Here is a 21,876-nt window from a genome sequence, read left to right on the forward strand (position 1 = left end):
GGGGTTAATATCTATACAGACTCCAAATATGCCTTCCTTGTTCTGCATGCTCACACTGCCATATGGAAAGGAAGAGGGCTCATCACTGCTAAGAATTCCCCCATTAAACATGGACCCAAAACCTTAAATCCGTTGGAAGCAGTTAGGCTCCCTGAGCAAGTGGCAGTCATGCATTGCAAAGGCCACCAAAAGGATATGTCCCCTATCTCCCAGGGAAATAGGAGAGCAGACCGAGAAGCAAAGAAAGCAGCACTAGGGACTGACAAACAAATGGCCTTATTCCCCTCTGTACATGGCTCAGGTATCAAGCCCAGCTATACATCTGAGGACACATCTTGCACTTTAGAGCAAGGAGGTATGTATCCATGAAGGACCCTGGATATAATATATTGGCCAGAGGCTTTCTTCCTCAGGCCTCCCAGTGGAAATTCTTAAAGGCTTTGCATGACTCCTTCCAAATTGGAAGGGATACTACAAAATGACAATGGTTAATAAATTATTCATAGGCAGGGAAATAGCTACTCCATAAAAAATATTTGCCAGGCTTGTACTCTTTGTGCCTACAACAACCCTGGGCAAAAGCCATCCCTGCACCTGCTCGTAGAACCTATTCAGAGAAGAGGGATGTATGCTGGAGAGGACTGGCAGATTGATTTTACCAAAATGCCTCCTTGCAGAGGATACAAATACTTACTAGTCCTGATAGATACCTTTACTGGATGGATTGAGGCTTTTCCAACAAGGATGGAGAAGGCCGCAGAAGTAGCCAAAGCTCTCCTAAAGGAATTAATACCCCAGTTTGGTCTTCCACGATCCCTACAAAGTGATAATGGGCCATCCTTTACTTCTAGGATCACTCAAGCAGTCTCTGAAGTTCTAGGCATAAAATACTATCTCCACTCCGCTTGGAGACCACAGTCCTCTGGAAAGGTATAACGGGCAAATCAAACCTCAAAAAGAACATTAGCAAAACATTGTCAGGAGACTTCTGAGAACTGGGCTAAGTTGCTACCTATAGCCCTCATGAGAATTAGGGGCTCCCCTAAGGCCAATACTAAGCTCAGCGCATTTGAAATGTTATACGACTGACCCTTTTTAGCTCTAGATCTAATATTTGATACGGAGACCCATCTAGCAATTGAGTATATAATAAACTTAGGGCAAGTACAGAAAGCTTTACAGGAATATGGAAATAAAGTTTTACCAGCCCCAAAAGGGAACTTTCAAACTATCATATCTCCAGGGGACTGGGTACTCCTTAAAACTTGGAAGGAGGGATCACCAACAGACCAACTCAACCCTGAATGGAAAGGGCCCTGCCAGGTAGCCCTGAGTGCCCCTATGTCTGTAAAACTTCTAGGGGTCGATAGCTGGGTTCAATGTTCCCAGGGTAAAGCCCCAGCTGATCCCGATCTGACTCCGGACCAGCTGGAGACCCAAAGCCAAGACTACACGTGCGAGTCACTGGAGGACTTCAGGTTCCTGTTCAAAAGGAGGAAGCCCTAAAAGATAAGTTATGATTGATGACAATGTACTAAAATCACCATTGTTCTAGTTACCCTTCTTGGAACGTTTCTATTAGTACTGGTCCTCCGTATGAAGTCTTGTTCACTTTCTTCTGGGTGGAATCATATCTATGATTGTCCAAAATGAAAATCTCTTTGTTGTTTATACTGACCATTCTCTACTCACCTACACCCTGTATAGGGGAATGGGATGAAAATTTCTTAGTAAATGCTTCTCAAACCTTAGCAACACGAGAAAACCTGGCCCAATTTTGGATATGTCATCCTAACCCAGTAACTCCTTCCAGATATAATACTTACATAAAAGCCTTCACTAGCTAGTGAATCCTTAATCAACACTTAGAATTATTCTGCTAATTACACACATTCCTCTTTTTCTTTGAGTCAGGTGGGAGCAGAACCCTCCTCTGTGTTTCTGTACGGGCCCACTAGAATTAGTCATTTAGTTACTCCAGTACCTCTCTTAAATGCAACAGTACTATAGGATGCACCCCGTTTTATAATAATACCCACACAGGGGCCATTAACCCCTTTGAAGCCCTGGTCTCTCTTTCAAGTTCCAGCTCTCTAGAGAATCTTTCTGAGCAAGAAATGCTCAAACCTTTGAACTGGTCACATATAGGATGCTACCTGAATTATGATCCTAACTGCATTCCTAATAGTACCCATTGCTGCTTTGACAAAACTCATAATGCAGATACCAACGATACTTCAAAATGTGTTCATTGGAAATTGAACCAACTCCTTAAGGGGTATTAGCAAAATTTCTACCGCCTCCTGCAGGAGAGGAAGATCGGGGAAATAATTTAGGCCCCCTTAAGGATTGCCTTTCCCCCTTGCCATACGCCCTCCTCAACAAGTATAACTCCACCAATGCCAGTCATTGCAGCACCCCCGGGCCTTGTCCGGCTCTGTGGGACTCCCCATAACTGGCTAACAGATCACTCAGAACTTCAAGAAGCTGTTGCTTATACACATCTCAGCAACTCTAAACATGGGGGGACCTTAGGGACCTTGGCACCCCAAAACATTACCCAAGGTCCTGGAAGTCAATCTCTCAGAAGAAAAAAAACAAGCTTTTGGTCTAATAATGGCCAGAGCTGCTGCCCCTGTAGCCGCTGCAGGCCTCTGGAGAGGCTCTGCCTGCCACGAGACTACTCTAAGGGAACTCACTAAGGTTGTAGAAGAAGTCTCCAAAGATACCGCTGATAATCTAGCTGGACTATCAAGATCAGTACATTCACTGGCAAAGGTACTCATAGATAACCTCCTTGTCCTTGACTATCTTCTAGCAGAACAAGGTGAGATATGCGCTGTTATCAATGAGACCTGCTGCACCTATGTAAATAGCTCTGGAAGGGTTGAAACTAACATAAGGAAAATTTATGAACAGGCAGAGTGGCTACATAAATATAATCAACTGGGCCAAGGAATTAGGGATACCCTGACCTTAACATGGCTACTACCCCTCCTAGATCTCTAATAGCATTGCTGCTCTTGTTATTTTAGGACCTTGTTTATTTAATTTACTTGTTAAATTTGTATCTTTTAGACTTAAGCAGTTCCACATCAAATTGACGATGTTCCAGGGTTTCCAAACAATCCCTGAGAGTGATGTTGCAACTGACCAACATACAGCATCTGTGATGGCCTCAGGAGTTCCTCTTGAACCCCTAGACAGAATAGGGTGAGAGTTTTGTGGTTCTCGATAGGTGGGGACTACTGCCCTATCTAAGCCAGGAGAAGTTAAAGAATGATCTTTGCCCTTCAACAACCCCAGAAAGATTTTTGAGAACTATTGCCTCTCAAGGGAGAAGTTGAGCCAGGAGATAGTCAGGAAGGAGGAAACTCCAGAGGTGCCCCAGGGCTAAGATAAAAGACCTCATTACAGGACAAAGACCCTGTTCTAAGATAGGTTGTTCCCACTTTCTGGAAAAGTGCTGAATCATAGTGAATCATGACTGCTCCTGCGCAGAAGATGCTATATGACCCTGCTTCATTATAATAGTACTATAATAAATTAACGTTGCAGGACCCCCTTCTCCAGTGGCCAATTAAAGAAAATCATGGGACACCACATGAGCAGTAGCTTTAAAGTAATATAACTACTACTTTATTGCATGCGCAATACAACCCCACCAATACTAGCTAGCAAATATGCACCCTATAAGGATAGAATTCTGCCTTCGCTAGTGTGGCTCAGTGGATTGAGTGCCGGCCTGCAAAACAAAGGGTTGAGAGGTCGATTCCTAGTCAGGGCACATGCCTGGGTTGTGGGCCAGGTTCCCAATTGGGGGCACGTGGGAGGCAACCACACATTGATGTTTCTCTCCCTCTCTTTCTCCCTGCTTCCCCCTCTCTCTACAAATAAATAAATAAAATCTTAAAAAAAAAAAGAAAAAGAATAGAATCCCTCCAGCCCCTGAAGTCAATCTCTGCTTCGAGTTGACTGGATCCCATGTTCTGTGGAATGTACTATCCTTAATAAATCTGCTCTCTCTCTTTCTGCTAAAACTCTCTGTGTGTTCGGCTCAATTCTTTGTCTGTGATTACCAAGAACCTGGTTACCCCACCTGTGACACTTGGCGTTGTTTCCCTTCTTTCTTTTGATGGGGATCTGTCTTGGGGTTGTTCTTTGGGCACATGACACATCTAGCAATTACTTTTCGCATGGCTTAAGGAATTCCAGGACCTGTGGGCCACAGTTTAATATGAACGGTTAACGGGTCCCTCATGAGGTGAGTAGCCTCATGCAAATGCTTCATGACTGGCTCTACTAAATGTTCAGGAAACAGTTTAACTCCTTTCTTATTCTTTCTCCATCCACTATCAACTCCTTCTTCATCAAAACAGCAGCTTTCAGCTTTCTCTAATTCTGTAGTCAAAATATTCAGGGTCAAATTGTGACAAGTCTAGAACAGGTACCAAAGGCATTATAAATGTTCCTTTAGCAGCCTCTTTCTCTGCTCAGTCAACCAAATTGTTTCCTCTAGCCACTTCAGTGTCCTCTTCTGATGCCCCAGGCAGTGTGTAACTGCCACCTGTAAAGGTACTTGAACAGCCTCTAATAATTTTAAAATTTCTGCTGCATGTTTAATCTCCTTTTTATTGGAGGTTAATGATTCTTTTTCCTTCCAGGTGGAGCCATGTGATTGCAAAATTAGGAAAGCGCACCTTGAGTCGATATACACATTCACTCTCTTTTCCTGTGACAATTCCAGTGCCCTCCTCAATGCAATCAGTTCAGCTTTCTGAGCAGAGGTTCCCAGGGGCAAGGCCTTGACCTCTACTATTCCTTCAACAATCGCAATGGCATACCCAGCCTTTCTGTTTCCTTTGTCCATATAACTGCTTCCATCTTCATATAGAGTCCAGTCTGCCTCTTCTAGAGGTTGGGGTTGGTCCTGTAAATCAATTCTGCTAGAATAAACTTCATCAGTTATCTCAGCACAGTCATGTATTAGTGCAGCCCAGTCAGGGTCTGGGGGAAGGGAGGTAGGATTTAACTTACAGTTGTGAGGGAGATGTTGGGATTGTGGAGAGGAATGGCTCAGTACCTGCCCTTTCTTCCAGCAGTGAGCCATAAATCTCCCTTTTGTTCCAGCAGGCTCAACACTCGGTGGGGTGCATAAACAGTGATAGGCTGTCCCAAGAAAAATTTCCAGCTTCCTGTAAGAGTTCACAGGTGGCTGTCACAGCTCGAAAGCAGGCTGGCCACCCCTGGACAGTGTGATCTAGTTTCCTTGACAAGGAAAGTATGAGGTGGGTTGAAAAATACCACTAAGCATTTGGGTGAGGACACTTGGGGCAATGCCCTGCCTTTCGTGAGCACATAAGTGAGAGGACTTTAGCAGATTTGGAAGCCCCCAGGCTGGTGCAGAAGCCAGGTGCACCTTCAAGAACTCAAAAGCCTGGGTGCACTCCTTCATCCATTCTAAAGAGATATACTCTGGTCCTTTCAGAGTTTTTCCGGTTTAACAGATCTGATGTAGAAAATGGAGCATGTGCTCATAATATCCAGCAGGCTGGCCCTCTGGCCCTACCACCACTGGGAGTTTTCACAAAGGGTATTGCCCTGCCCTGGCAGGGCTTTTCCTTGGTTCCCTGATGGGTTCCAGTTCAGACTCACATCCCCCAGTTCCCTCAGCTGAGTAAGGAGGAAGATTCCCTAGGATGGGAGGGGCAGTGGGAACTCTGACCATGCTCACAGCAGCCATAATATCTAGACCTTGCTGGGCCCTCTCCTTTGAGCCTCTGCTGTCTTTCACAGGCATATTCCCTTTTCTCTGGACCATTCATCTGTTTCCTTTTAATCCTATATCCTGATTATATAAACTCATGAAAGTTTCTAGGTAAGGCATTCTGTCCCACTTCCCCAATCTCTGACAAAACAACTCTAGTTGTAGTATAACACAGTAATTGAAAGGCCCATTCAGTGGCCAGTGCTCTCCTGAGTCTGTACGGTACATAAGCCAAACAGTACAATAAAAACCACTTTCTTTTTAGTCATAGATTTATACGCATAAGTTGACCAATTAGCCAAAACTTGCCCCAAAGGGCTGTTTCCCGGAACAGAAGCTGTTCCCCTGATTCTACCAGACAGAGCTCTGTAATGTCACAAAAACCAGAAGGCACCTTAATTAAACCAGAAGACACCTTTCCAGCAACATCAAATCACTGGTTAGAGTCACACTTATCTCCATCTCCCTGGCTCACAGGCACAGCTTTTCATGTTATTACACCTGCCAAGTTCTTTAGATACACAAAGTAGTTCTCAAGAGCCTTGCTCTGCTTCCCTCATTCCCCAAGTGATAGCAATGGGGCCTTTCTCTATTTAGGGGGGCCTTCAGCTCAGACCCTGTTACAACTGGAGTAGAGTGTGTGAGAAGTATTCAATACTACGGCAGAGATATGGGAATGCTGCTGAAGCAGTGTTGAGAGAACTATAAAGCTCCTGATTCTGCCTGGGCAATTATGTGAGGCTTCACAGAAGAGGAGCTCTGTGGGCTAGGCCTTGAGGGATGAGGGTAAGGTTGCCAGGTTCACAAGAATGAGAGTAATAGAGAGGAAAGGGAGGACAGAAGAAGAGGAAGAAGGAGGTTCCAGGCAGACCCGTACCAATCTCAAACTTTTCATCCCTTCTATTCATAAACCTGGAGAAAATATGTTTGTTAGGAGAGACTCACCTGGTAATTTAAATAGCTTTAAATGAATTCTCAGTGGGGAAGAAGAAAATGTCTAGAAATAATTCAGTCATGGGTTTTTTTTTCATTTTTTATTTTTATTTTTAGAGAACGAGAAGGGAAGGAGAAAGAGGGAGAGAAACATCAATGTGTGGTTGCCTTTCCAGTGCCCCCTACTGGGAACCTGGCCCACAACCCAGGAATGTGCCCTGAGAATTGAACTAGCAACCCTTTGGTTTGCAGGCTGGCACTCAATACATTGACCCACAAGAGAGAAAACAATGCTGCTAGCTTGGCTCTCTCCTTGCTTTCAGTTACTTCCTCTGCTCCCCACAAGCAAATTGGGCTCATCTGGTGCTGATTCCTGGATGGGTGGGTTTGTGTACATTCCAGGACCCTGTGGATATTTCCAATGAACTCTCCTGTGAAGCTGGTATTTTTTTCTGCCCCTGCAGCCTCCACAGATTTTTACAGTCAGAGATCTTGAGGCTTTATTTTGCCATGCCTGAACCCTGGGTTTTGTGGTCTGTCTTGTCCCCCCAGTTGTTCCTCCAGGGGTATCCACAAGTAAACATGGACCGCCCACCAGCTGAGGCCTCACCAGCACGGTCACTTGCCTTGCAGAGCATCCTCTCTGCCCCAGCTGCCCATCTCCGCCCCTCCTACCAGGCTAGATGAATGTTTCTTCTTTAACTCCTTGATTGTCACACTTCCATACAGTTCAATTTTCTGGCAATTCTGGTTGTTTTTTTGTTTTTAAATGTGTTGTCAGCCTTCTTTTGGTTGTGTGAGGAGGCAAAGCATATTTACTTCAGCCTCCATCTTGGTGGGAAGTCCCAGTCGGTTTTTTTAAAGTGCCTACTACCTGGAGGCTACCACATGTGACAGAAAAAGAAACTTCAAAGCCAAGAAGGCCCCAGCATGTCTCAGGTAAAAATGAAAGAAAACAGATCAGGAACAAGGCATATGGGTTGGGAGGTTAGAGATAAGGGACTGGAGCTGTAGATCAAAATCTTCAGGGCTGGAGATTCAGCCTTTGAAGTTTTTGGCTGGATTAGGAGGCCTGAGGTGGTTGTAGTGCCAAGAGTGGTCTGAAGAAGGGAGCAACAAGAAGGAGAAGATAGTGAAGGTGTTTTGATTGGACATATAGAATATAGAAAGTAATTAAGTGGCCTATAGTGTCACAGAATTCCAGGGAGGAGACATTTCCAAATGAAGAGGGGCCCTAGCCTGGCTGCTCAATTGGTTGGAGCATCATCCTGTAGACCTAAGGACTGTGGGTTCGATTCCTGGTCATGGCAAATACCTGTGTTGCAGATTTGGTCCCCATTTGGGGTATGTGCAAGAGACAGCCATTGATGTTGATGTTTCCCTCTCAAATCAATGTTTCTCTCCCCACCTCTCTATTTCTCCCCTTCTCTCTAAAATAAATAAGCATGTCCTCTAGTAAGGATAAAAAAAAAAAAAGATGAAGAGGTAATAAAGGAGAATGAAGCTGTGCTATGAATGTAACCTCAGGTGAGTAGGTCAAGTGGACTCAGGGATAAGTAGATGTTATGGGAAGAAGAAAGAGCTACAATTATAATTTGTTACGGAGAGAAATAGGGCTAAACTTAGATGGGAGAGCAAGGCCAAGGAAAGGAGGTAACCTGGGCATGATAAACATAAAAAACCTCTAAACAGCAGAGAAGAAAGAGCTAATGAAGAAGAGACTGAAGATGCTTAGAAAGAAAATCTCATTAATGAAGTAAGAGCTGTTTAAATAAAGTAATGTGGAGGCTGTGGGCTCAAGGGCACAAAGTAATGCACAGCCACAGTACGGGGAAGAAAGTTCAGGGAAAGAGGGAAGTGGTACTGCTGAGGAAGGTAAATAGGAAGTCTATTGCTTGAAGGTCTCTCTTCATAACCTAGGCTCTGGGCAGCTTTGGAGGTGAGCGAAATGAAGGCTTAGAACAGATTCCATGTAAGGAAGAGGCTAAAAAGCTCTTCCTCAGTAAGGATTGCTGAGAAGCAATAAAGACCTCAGGGCAGGGAGGGGTGAAAAACCTCAAGCGGATTTAGGTCTTAAGATTTTGAAGCTGGTTAAGGCTCCAATAGAATTCTCCATTGCAAGCAGTTGAGAAAATGGATAATACAGATATAGGGGTCAAGTGTGGGTGCATCCAGGTTGAGTTTGGGATCAGACAGCTTGAATTATTAGGTTGGAAACTTATCATTGAAATTACTGGATAAGGCACAAATGGAGAGAATGGCCCAATCTTGTTATAGAAAGTGTCTGTGTGTTTTGGGGGTGGGGAGGGATGTAGCTTGCACTGAAACAGACTCACTTTGACTACTCACTCAGTTCTTGATTTGGAGTCTGCTCCTTTTGGAAATAGACTATAATATAAAATACTTTGTTTCATCATCATACCTAAAAACATATCTTCATGCTCTATTGTGAAGACAGGCTAATTTTTCCACTTCCTTCTAAAACCAATCGTATTTTTTTCTCCCTCAGAATATTGATTTGATTTCCTCTTTCTTCCACCTCCTCTGAGGTATTTTTTGGTTTGTACATACCATTGTGTTGCACGTAACCTGTGTATTCTTGACAATCTTCAGATTCAGTTTAGAAACTTGAGTGAGAAAAGGTTTTAGGTCTGTGTCTGTTGGTAAATTGACCAGTAAATGTCAGTTACTGCATATCTGCTCAGTGCAAATTCTCTGGTAATTTCCTTGTTGTTGTTGTTGTTGTTTTTAAATTATATTTTATTGATTATGCTACTATAGTTGTCCTGGTTTTCCCCCTTTACCCTCCTCCACCCAGCACCCCCCACTCCCTCAAGCAATCCCCCAGCCCTTGTTCAAGTCCACGGGTCATGCGGGTAAGTTCTTTGGTTTCTCCCTTTCCCATACTGCACTTTACACCCCAATGGCTATTCTGTAACTACCTATTCATACTACTTAATCCCCTCACCTCTCACCCATTCTCCTATACGCCACCCCCCCCCCCCATCTCTTTATCCTTAACCTTTGGCGTTTTAATTATGATGTGTCTCAGAGTAGGCCTCTTTGCATCCGTTTTGTTTGGGATTCTCTGTGCTTCCTGGACTCGCATGTCTACTTCCCCTACCAAGTTAGGGAAATTTTCTTTCATTATTTTTTCAAATAGATTTCTAATTTTTTGCTGTTTATCTTCTCCTTCTGGTACCCCTACAAAGTGAATGTTGGATTGCTTAAAGTTGTCCTACAGGCTGCTTACAGTGTCCTCATTTTGGGGGGTTCTCTTTTCTTGTTGTTCTGATTGGTTGTTTTTTCCTTCCTTATGTTCCAAATCATTGATCTGATTCTTGGCTTTATCTACTCTACTGTTGTTTCCTATAAATTGTTCTTTATTTCAATTAGTGTATCACGTACTTCTGACTGGATCTTTTTTAGGCTGTTAAGGTCCTCACTAAGTTCCTTGGGCATCCTTATTACCAGTGGTTTGAACTCTGCATCGGATAGGTTGCTTATGTCCATTTCATTTAGCTCTTTTTCTGGAGTTTTGATCTCTTCTTTCATTTGGGCCATGTTTCTTTGTATTCTCTTCTTGGCAGCCTCCCTGCATTTGTTTCTATGTATTAGGTAGAGCTGCTTTGACTCTGGGTCTTGGTAGTGTGGCCTAATGTAGTAGGTGTCCTGTAGGGTCCAGCGGCACAGCCTCCCCTATCACCCAAGCTGGGTACTCGAGGTGCACCCTGTGTGTGGGATGAGAATGATTGGGGACTTGAGTGTTGGAAAATTTTAATTTAAGGTAAATCATTATAAGCCTAGCAAGTAATGTATATGTTAAAGCTTTTGTTTCTAGCTTTTTGTTTGAAACTACAGATAAGGCGCACCCTGGCTCCTGGGAAACCAGCCAACCTCCTGGGGCACTGCTTAAGATCACTGCCTGGGGACAAGTGGAGGCATCCAGGCTATTGTGATTCAGGGAGGGGCAAACGACCACCTGTCCCTGGGAATGGCTAACCGCCCAGGACAGGAATGTTGCCGTTTCTTCTACCTGACCCTCCCTGAATTTCAAAACCCCTAACTGCACCTTGTTTAATCCCTTCCATAAAAACCTTGGCCTGGAAAGAAAAGACAAGATGGCCTTTTAGGGTATGAACCCGCCATCTTCTCAAATCCCCGGCCATCTGGCCATCTGAATAAAGCGCCCATAAAGATTCATCGCTGTCATTGCTAATTGGGTTTGGTAGTGACAGGCAGCCCGAACTCCAGTGTCTTTTCATGTTTCAAGTACACCCTCCTCTTGTAGTTGAGCCTTGGTTACTGAAGGCAGATCAATTGGGAGAGATTTACCCAGGCGAGTCAGCTGCAAGGACTGGCTGTGACCAGTGACCACAGACCTCCACCCTCTGGGGAGGATCAGCTGTGCAGGGGCAGGGTGGTGGTGTACCAACATGGTCTGTAGCTGTCCACTGGGTGTGCTGACCCTAGGGTTTCTCGGGTGGTAGAGGCTAAGATCAAACCCCACCTGTTTTTTTTCCTGGGGCCACCCTGCCTGAGCTATAAAGTGAACGGAGATGGCTGCTACTTGTGCTGGGCTTGGAGGTTCCCAGGTGAAGACAAGCTGTTAATCTAGGCTGCTAGATTCGGGACTGAGGCTCACTGAGGCCAGCTGCTGCTTATTTGAGAGGATTTAGGATGTTGTAAGCATGAGCCAAGACCAGTCATTAATATGGGAAAGCAGCTTGGGTGGGCCAGTAAGTTAGGCAGGTCAGGGTCTCTGGGGATCTCCTTGGAGGGTCAAATAGTGTTAGCCAGCTTAATGGAATCTGAGATATGCACCAGTCTGCCAGATCAGTCTAGATGGATATGGTTTCTTTAATTCCATAGTTGTCAGACTTCCATTTAAGTCCATTTCTATCAGTTCCGAGCAATGGTTGTTTTATATTTTAGTTGTACGTTTGTTGTGGTTATGTGACGAAGCGAGCCATATCTGCCTATGCTGCCATCTTGATCAGAAGTCCTAGGTTTGTTTTTAATCTAAGTTTTTCTTGCTTTACTGGACTCGTAGCAGAAATGACAGCGTTAAATCTTTTCCAATGCTAAACTATTAGTGCAAATTTCTCTTGCACAGCCTCCCCTGTTGTCCTCCAGGATGGACCTCCTGGGGACAAGTGGAGGCATCCAGGCTATTGTGATTCAGGGAGGGGCAAACGACCACTTGTCCTTGGGAATGGCTAACCACCCAGGACAGAAATGTTGCCTTTTCTTCTACCTGACACTCCCTGAATTTCAAAACCCCTGGATGTCCCCCAGGATGATGCATACGGTGCTGTGCCAGATCCCCAAGGAACAACTACTTCTTTCCTACCCACTAATATATCATCTATTTATCTATCTATCTACCCCTGATCTCCTTTTTAAGTATTTTTTAATATTACAGTTTACATTTAGTATTATTTCATATTAGTTTTAGGTGTACAGCATAGTAGGTTAGATAAGTACATACTTTACAAAGTGTACCCCCTGATATTTCTAGTACCCCCCTGGCACCATACACACATATTGCAATATTACATCCTTGATCTCCTTACAGAGAATGAGTCTGTATTCCTTTGACATTGTACCATTTATATTTCCAGAATGTATAAGAGTTTTTCACCAACCCAAAGTATTGCTAAATTTGTAACTGTTTGCCCATGGAAATGATATTCTTTAGCAAAGAGATAGTGTGTGTGTGTGCATATGTGTGTGTTTGAAGGGAGTATATTTTTTCCCTAGGGCACTGCCCAGTGTAATTAGTAAGCAAGGCAGCCAAGACAACATTAGAGTTATATCCTTAGGAATTTTGATAAGCACTCTTCCAATACCCATATTATGTATATTTCATATCTCTTTTCTAGACAGGTATTGGAAATAAGACAGGTATTTGTTATTAAGGAAGAAAGGTAGTTGTAAGGATAGTGGGAAATTGCTTGACATTTATTTTTTGATATTGAAATCTGGAAAGAATTATACTTTCCTTTCTTCTGCTTGAGTAGACATCTCGTTTTATTGTTTCCCGTCACTTGTTCAAACTTTCCATTTGTATCACAAATATCACACCGGTTTGTTGCTGTGTTTAAGACTCAGATTCCAAGGTGACTTTAATTATCTATACACTGACGACTCCCAAATTTGCTTTCCCAAGTTAAATTTCTTTTCCAAACTCCAAATTGTCCCAAAATTAGCCAGTGGGAGCAATCTTGCCACTTTTTAATGATGGACAGTCTCAATTTTTTACTGTTGTGAAATAGTTGTATTTCAACTGTTGAAATAGCACAGGGCCTTTGCCCTTGCTCTTTTCTGTGCATTAAAAACTCCCAGCTTCAGATCACCTCAATGTGCTGATTGCTATATTTAAAGTTGCAAAGTTCCCCAGCCCTCCAGTCCTCTTTCCTGCTTTCTTCTCTCCCTGACCATAGCAATCTGACATATTTGCCTTCTTTATTTTCTGTCCCCTCATTCCCACTCCAAGCACAGAGGTTTCCGTTTGTTCATTGCTGTTTCCCCAGAGTTTAGAACAGTGCCTGGTACATAGCACAGCCTCAACTAACATTTATGGAATGAAGAGAATGAGTATTACCAAGGACAGTTTTCTAAGTTTTTGTGTGATTTTACTATTTCAGTACTTTAAAATTGAATCATTTTTATTAATTGCCAAAAGCCAAGATATTGCTGTTTCACGATAGTTTTTTCCCTTTAGTTCTTTATGAAAACAAGTTTTGACTGAAACTCTCTTTTCATCTAACATTCTTTTCATCTAAACCCAAGGAAATTGTTTTTAACAAGGTATTTACAATTAGGCTTTTGGAAACACTGACTGAGAAGAGTCCGTTTTTGCAGGTAAGATTTATTTCAAATGCTACATTTCTGACTTTTCCAACCAAGGTATTTATCTGAGTGTAGCATTGGAAACTCAGTAGGGAAGTCATTAGTTTGTTTTGCTTGCAAACCTGGAATATATGTTCCTCCTGGGTAAGAGGCCAATTTTATTTAGCACTGTAAGTCCAGTTCCTACGTCAAGAATTTGTTTGGCCCTGGTCAGGCAGCTCAGTTGGTTCTACCCGAGGGTCTACCCGATGATATGCCAAGGTTGCAGCCTCCACCTCTGGTCAGGATGCTACAGAACTCAACCAATGAGCCCTGGCCAGTGTAGCTCAACTGGTTGGAGCATCATCCTGCAAACTGAAAATTTGCAGGCTCCCAGGTTGTGGCTCCAATTGGGGCACATTCTGGGAGAGGCAACCAATTAATGTTTCTCCCATCCCTTCCCCTCTCCCTAAAATCAATAAGCATGTCTTTGGGTGAAGATAAATTGATGTTTCTAATCTTTTTCTCTCTCTTTGCCTCTCTCTAAAATCAATAATAAGTATATATATATATTTAAATGAATCAATCAGTGAGAACGGTTGAAAATCTAGGATCTTTTCAAAAGAAGAATGAAAGAAAGCGTAACAAAGAATAAAAATTAAGTGCGGAATGGGGGTAAAACGATGCAGAAGGCAATGACAGAATGACTCTTTCTCTTCAGTTGAAGTTGGACCTGAGAAGAATGATAGAAGAAATTGTCTTCCAGGACACAATTTTCCCTCACAGGATGATCCCATTAAGGACCTGGATTCCCATGTCTGTGTAATGATTGACTGCTTGAAGAAGCAACATCCATCTCACACATTTCAGGAGAAATTCAGATGCTCTAGTATTAATTTCGGCACAATGCCAGTGGCTATAACTCCTAATGCTGAAAACCTACTTCCTGAACCTTAATTTCTTCATCCATAAAATAAGCCCACCGCCTAGGCACGGGGCCAAAGAACTAACAAAAATGTTATGGTGACCTTTGCAGACACCCAGCGCTCAGTCAAGAGAACACAACCTTCTTCTGGAGTCTCTGTCTTTGGTGTTGAGGGCAGTTTTCCTTTGCTCGCGACCCTGATAGCTGCTCCATGGTGTCATCTCTGACCTGACACCCCTTTATGTGTCTACAAACATTCAATTTAGAGACCCTACAGCGAAAGGGAAGGAGAAGGGGAAGGGTCGAGGGGGGAGTCCAACTCCAGTTTGGGGAAATCCAGCTCGCGTTTTGTCTCTTGCACAGCGGTGCGGGGTCCAGAGAAGGCAGAGCCCCAGCTTCGCTCCCCGAGGTCTGTCCTAGGGAGACACTGCAGCTCCGGGGGGCTGACCTGGCGGGGAGGGGCAGGGCAGATTGCTCTAGTGACGCTTTGTGCGCGCAGCCACCAGCCTCTCTGCTCCTGGGTCCGCCCCCCGGGGCGCGCCCCTGCCCCGCCCCAGTCATGCAACTTTACCTGCCTCTTCTCTTCACTCTGGACCTTTGGGAGGCAGCCACCCACCCAGAGGGATCGCGTCCTGACTGTCCCAGGATCTGGTAGGTGTCCGTCCCGGCCAGCCCGCGCTCCTCGTGTCCCTCGCGCCGCTAGGGCCCCCAGCTTCACAGTTGTGGGGACCAGCGCGAGTTGGAAAGTTTGCTCGAGGGCTGGTGCGGGGCTGGTGCGGGGCTGGAGCGGGGCTGGAGCCGGGGGGACGTGCGCTGCTCTCGGAGCCCGAGCCCGTCAGTGGTGAGTTGGGGCGCTGGCAGAGGGTAGCCGCACGCCGAGGCCGGAAGGCGGTGCGGGGGCGGCGTTCTGCTGCGCTGGACGTGGACGTGGACTGGGGCTCCGAGTCCGTGGGTCCTCCGGGGCGGCTCCCAGCAGAGACCCCCCACTCCAGGTCCCTTGGGGACCTTTCGTCGAGGGTGGGAAACAATGCCCCCGAGGCCCGACTTTGGGGTCTGGTGGGGGAAGAGGGTATGCCTCGGACTCGGACCCTGGGCTCTCCTGCAAACCGGGCTGGGGTGGGGAGTGCAGGGGTGGCCTGCCAGGGTCCCTGAACTGCTGGCAGCTGAGGCGCCTCTTAGGAAAGTCGGAGGTCAGGGCGCTTCGGGGTGAGATGAGAAAAGAATTAGGGTAAGTTTCGGATGGGGAACCCGGGGTGTCTGTGCCCAGGTGTACTCCCCAAACACCTTTCTCCCTCCCCGTGCTGATACAGGGGCCAGGTCGCTGGGAACACGTTTTCGCCCTTGCCTCCCCTCAGCGTTCCGGAGAGGGGGCTTCACAGACACAACTTTGGCCAGGGATTTACCTGGACCTCTGCAGATCCGGGAAGAAGGGACTAGGGTATAGAATTCGTGTTTTATCAAAATGTCTTTTTTAAAAAACCAAAAATCAAAAAACTTCTTTTAAGCGCCACCTGGTCGCCGAACGCACTGGTGCTGCCACTGCTCCAGTGCTTGCAGGGGCTGTCCCGGCGCGGGGCCCCCAGGGCGGGAGGCGTGCGGAGCCGGGTGCTGCCGCGGCCGCGGCCGCGCGGCACGGACCGGCCGTCGGGGACGCGGTGCGGCCGCGGCCGCTTCTGGTCGGTGTCTCGCCTGGGACCCGGTTAAATCCCTCTCTCGCTCGCCCCCTTTCCCTTTCAGCCCCGTTCCCCTCTCCCCGTCTCCTCTCTTCCTCCCCTCCCCTCCGTCTCTCACCCACCCTCCCAACGATTTAGCTTCCTGAGAGCCTGTGCGCGGACCACATACTTCTGCAAGAAGTGGTTCCTGGCGTGTCTCAGTGACCGTTCTACGTGAATGGGGAGCCCCGACTGGGTATTTCTGACCCCATAAAAATTAACATATCACCGAGAGAACGGATTTGCTTGATCCAGGAGTCTGTCCCCCGCCCCCAACTCTTCGTCCTCTCAAATTAACCATCTTGCACTGGTCACTCCTGTGCCTCCACCCCCCCCCCCCTTCCTCGGTTCCACTCGGGCACAAGATGAGCTGCATAATCCATTGGGGTCATGATCAATTTCTGAAGAAATGTTTGAAAAGTGCTTCAGGATCTTGAACAAGGCAACGACTAGCTTGTGCACAGGCCAGTGTCAGCGGGGTGCGCGACGCGCAGGGACCGGTGGAAGGGCGGCGCTGCGGGACCGTAGCGGCGGGGCAGCGGGACCCGAAATGTGCTCTCCCCTCGCCCCTCCTCCGCCCGGCCCCGCCCGGCGATCTCCAAGGGGAATAAAAATGTTGCCTCCTTTATGCCTCAGGATGTTAAAAAGAATATGGGAGAGACTCTTGGTAGCCAGTTTGGGCCAGTGTTATTCAGAGCATATTAGGAATTTATGACTACAATTAAACGGGGGTGGGGTGCATGCAAGTATGTAGGCGTGGAGATAAGGAGATGTTTGGAGATTGTCCGTATTACAAAGACTTGGATAGCACAACGTTTCCTAGTGTTATGGATATTGACTACTTGATTAAAAAAAGAAGTCCCTGCCCTCCCCAATTAAGGAATTTCAGGAAGGTCAGATGACAACCTCTGACAGTATTTAATGCCATGCACTGAGCTCACTTAAGTTTCAGAAGCCAGTGACCTGGGAGGTGGCAAACAGTGTCCCTCTTTCGTTGAGAAGGTGAGTAGCTCACACTTCCAGCTCTGGGTCCACCACTTCGCCGTTTTAGGGAGAGTTAACTCTCCTTCGTCCGCGGTCTAGCAGAATTGATGGGGTCGGAGGTTTGGATCACCGTGGTCTCTGCCCTTTGTTCCTCTACTCTTATCTGGTGTGTCTCTCTCCCTTCCCCCACTCTCTTCTTAAAATTCTCTTTTCCTTCAAACTTAAATTTCTCTTTCCCTCCTCTGTTTTTCTACCTTTAGTCTGTAGTGTTTTGACCCCAGTTGTCTTTTTAATATTCTAGTTTCATTACTATAAATTTTTTCCCTTTCCTCTGTCTTTTGGCTTTTTTTTCCCCTTCTTAGACATTTTCCAGTGCTTTTTCCTCTTCCCAATGTGTTTTATGCTTTCCTTGTTTCTAGAAGGGTCATTCTGTCTCCATTTTTTTCTCCCTTTCCTTCTCTGTGGCCCTTTTTGGCCTTTTTTTTCTTGCTCTCTGCAGGGCAGCTGGGTTGTTTTACATATGGAAGGAGCCTTTGACTAAATCTGCTGGCCTTCTAGTGAGTTTCCTTGAACAGCCTTTCCATGTGCTGAAGGCTCTCACACTTCCTGTGGTAGAAAACTATCTAGGAACAGCAAGCAACCCGCCCACCTCCTCTTCCTTCAGATGTAGAACTTAGTTACTGGAGGAAACTAAGCCAGGTGGTGCCTTTTAAAAATAAGTGTTTAAAGTCTTGTATTTCTCAGTCAAGGGCAGTAGTCTTTAAATTCCCAGGAGCTGAATGGAGTGACTATGAATCAGTGTTACTTTTGCAGCATAACTCTATGTATGTAAATACTCAGCCCTTTTTTGGCCACTGCTGGTAGTGAGAAGGATTGCAATGTAATTTTAAATTGACATGCAGGCTGGGTGGTTACCTCATTTCAGCCACTCTTGCCCAGGGGACTTGGGGACATCCAGGAGGAGGAGGGAGGGACATAGGCAGAGGGGCCTTGCTGACATGTTGCTGTCAATATTGTCCGTTACAGACAAGGGCTACCGTTTAGGAAGTCAGCTTCTCCTTTTCTAGGCAAGGTGATTACTTCAATAATTGTAAGAAATAAAATAAAATCTCTGTTTAGGGAAAGACTGATTACTTAGTAAGCTCAGATAATGTGGAGGCAAAAGTCCGATCCAGTTTGTTACCCTGTTTGGTTAGGTAAGTTTAAACACTGTGTGAACAGTGAGCGGATCCTTGCACGGGCCATGCTTATTATATTCCCCCTGGGGCCGGTTCCTGCCACTTCTCCAGTCTTCTTACATTCTCTACTTTGGGCTAGCGTGTTTCGTGTCGGCTACGTTTCAGATTGAGTGGCATCGTTGGGCTTGGCCTATGATATCTGGATCTCATACATTCCAGTCCCCTATCTCACAAGGACGTTTTAGAAGGAAAAATTTTTATTGCGCGTTAGGGGTCTTGGTGCCCTCTGGTAAAAAGATTGGTTAAATAAGTAATGTTTTACACCGCACAGTCTTTTGTTTCTTTCATTTTGTTTTCCAGAAAAATAAGAACTCAGAAGATTGTGTTAATTAGTTAGCTATGGTTGCCCTCATGGGCCTACTATATACGCTTAATAACAGGGACGCCATTCTCTCGTTTTCTGCTTTGATCGTGTTATCCTGTAGCTATCTGTAGCACTCGGGCTCTTGAATACATTCTAGAGTAGGATAAAACTGATTTTGAGAAATAATTGAAATGTCAGTTTTCATCAGAAGTGAAAAGTGGAATTAGTATTCCATTGTAAACGTACATTTTTGTAGGACTTACATACTCTATAATAAATAAAAGAACCAAAAAAATGAAACAGCATTTTATAACATTTACAAATCCTTAAGGAGAATAAATTTAAGGAGATCTGTGGGAATAATCCCATATTTAAGTATGGACCTATTCAATAGAATAAGCTACATTTTTTCCTCTAAAATTTCAAAAAAACAAAAACAAAATCTTGCAGCTTCTTCTCCCAGAGTTCATCTCTGGGGATAACTTGGTTTATCACTAAAGAAGGTTATGTTTCACTAGCGGAGCCAAGGGTGATAAAATAAGAATCTTGTAGGAACCCTTATTTTGTGTTCAATTGTCTGTTTCTTGGCTTGGTGGTACCCAGTGGTTTCTCCCCTGCAGTTTGGTTTTTCTGGGGTCATTGGCCTCTTTAATGATCTCATAAAAAGGCTGTTACCGTTTAAAGAGGCCACATCTTCCAATCCATGTTACTCATACCTTTTCCATTTCCTTACCAGGCTCTTTTTCAGGAGATAAGGTTTGAATGGTAAACATTATCTTAATTACAAGTCTGAATTTCTAAGCAATTCAATTAAAAAATATAAAAGAATATATGAGACAGATTGATTTATACAGTACTTTCAAAACCAGATCCCATGACACCCTCTGGCACATCCAGATTACTTACCTTCATATAGGAATTTTAATTTTCATGGCTGATTACAATACCTCGATTATATGTTCCTAATAATTTTTTAGCAATATAATCTTAAAAAATATTTTATTGATTTTTTTTTTTTTAGAGAGAGTGGAAGGGAGGGAGAAAGAGGGAAAGAAACATCAATGTGCGGTTGCATCTTGTGCGCCCTCTACTGGGGACCTGGCCCACAACCCAGGCATGTGCCCTGACTGGGAATCTAACCAGTGACCCTTTGCTTCCCAGTCTGGCGCTCAATCCACTGAGTCACACCAGCCAGGGCATAATTTGTTAGCAATATAATCTCAGTACAAGAGATAAAGAAAGCTAATACTGCTACTGTTGAATTTCTAGAGAATGGAATGGGTTGCTTTTCATTATCTGAAAAAAAAAAAACCCCAAAAGATTGCTAACTTTCTGGAGATTGCAATTGGAATGGCTTTTGTTTTCTAAAAATGTTGGTACAAAAAGCAGTGGTCTTTAGAGAAAATATCTGATAAGTTTTCACAGCCAAAGAGTTAGTGTGAGCCCAAACACTTTTTTTTTTTTTAAGAAAAAGGAAAAACAGTAAGCTTAGGTGCCAAGAACTCAAGTGAAATATTTATTCTCTGGCTTAGTGTTTGTATTTGGCACAGATATATCAAAATGTTATTATTCTTATGGTTAATGTTATCATTACTGTCTACTTAAAGTCTTTCTTACAGGCAAAACGCTTTGACTCTAAATGTTGTGCTTTGGGACCTTACAGTGTATGCTGTACAGTGTGTAAGGGGGGAACAAACAAAAGAACTAGATTTTGCTTTGCAAGATATGGCAGACTGTGGGTTAAGCTGGTTCTATATTAATGATAACTACCAGTTAGCCTATTTTCTCTCTTATTTTTTTGTATTTTAGAATTATAAGTAGCCTTTTATTAAACACCATTTATTAAACACCTACTATGTGCCAGCCCTGTGCTAAGCCTTTATACATAACATCTTATATTCTTATGGTAACTCAGGGAGGCCAGTACTATATGCTTCCTATCCACTTACACATAAGGAAACTGAAGTTATAGAGAGATCAAGGAATTTGTTAGAATTACACAGCTAGTAATGGTTCTGACCTGGAAACCAAAATCAGGTCTGCGTAGTTCCAAAGTCCTTTTTCTTACCCTTCCTTCCCTCACTTTGCCCTTCAGCCTCAGGTATCCCAAGGATAAAACCAGTGCCTCTAGGCTTTCCCTGTAGAAGCCCATTGATATCTCCAAACAATTTCATTTCAGATGCAGAAATCTGGACTCAGTTTAGTGGTTTGCTGAAGGACACAGCTGGTGATCACAGGTTCAAATTCAGGGCTTTTGTGACACAGCTCAAGCCACTAAACCAGCCAGTGAATCCCAGGATTACCTGGGTGAGGTCCGTGCAGCAAAAACAAAAGCAAAATTTGCGAATGACAGAGAGCTGTCAAATTTTTGCTTTGCCAAGTAATAATAACATTAAAAGAAACGAGCTTATCCCATACCTTTTGACAGAGGAAAAGACTTCTATGACATTTTTAAGAAAAGACATTTCAATGGGAGAAAACAGGAAGGCATAATTTCAGAATAAAGGAGAGTTAAGTAAGATGAACCAATTCAACTTTATGAAAAACTTTGTACTGCATCCTTTCCCGCCTGATTTTGCCACAGACTGCTGATCACTTGGTTGCAGACCAGTTTTTGGTAATCATTCTCCTACACCAGGCTTTCTCACAAATCCAACAACCTGTCGCCTGTTAATGAATTATCACCCAGTCTGTGGTCAGAGTGTTGATTTTGTGATCTTTGGAGGGTCTGTTGATATATTCTGTATGGTGAGCTTGGCCTTGTTTTGGGTCAGGGTAGGCAGTCTGAGGGGATGAAAAGGCAACTGAGGATGGCTCTGGGTCAGCCCCTTTTCATTTTCTTTTTTCTTGCTTATCTTGCTTGCCTGGTATCCTTTGCTGTTTTAATTATTTCATTTTCTCTTTATTTCCAATTTCCTTGCTTAGGCATTCATGGTGAGACTTTTGGGACCGCTGGTAGAAGGGATTTTAGAACCAGCAGTCTTTGGGTTAAGTCAGGTGAAAGAGAAAGAGGCATATCATTTCTGGGTGTGGCCACTGCCCACCAACCACAGTGTCTTCCTTATACATAGTAGGTACTCAACAGATACTTGTTGGACTAGTGAGTCTTCCTCGTAACCTAATCCGTTAATACTACCTCCTCGACTTTATGCTATTTTTGTGTGCATGTGAAAAGCTCA

Source organism: Desmodus rotundus, chromosome 4 (assembly GCF_022682495.2).
Source record: "Desmodus rotundus isolate HL8 chromosome 4, HLdesRot8A.1, whole genome shotgun sequence".
Lineage (NCBI taxonomy): Eukaryota > Metazoa > Chordata > Mammalia > Chiroptera > Phyllostomidae > Desmodus > Desmodus rotundus.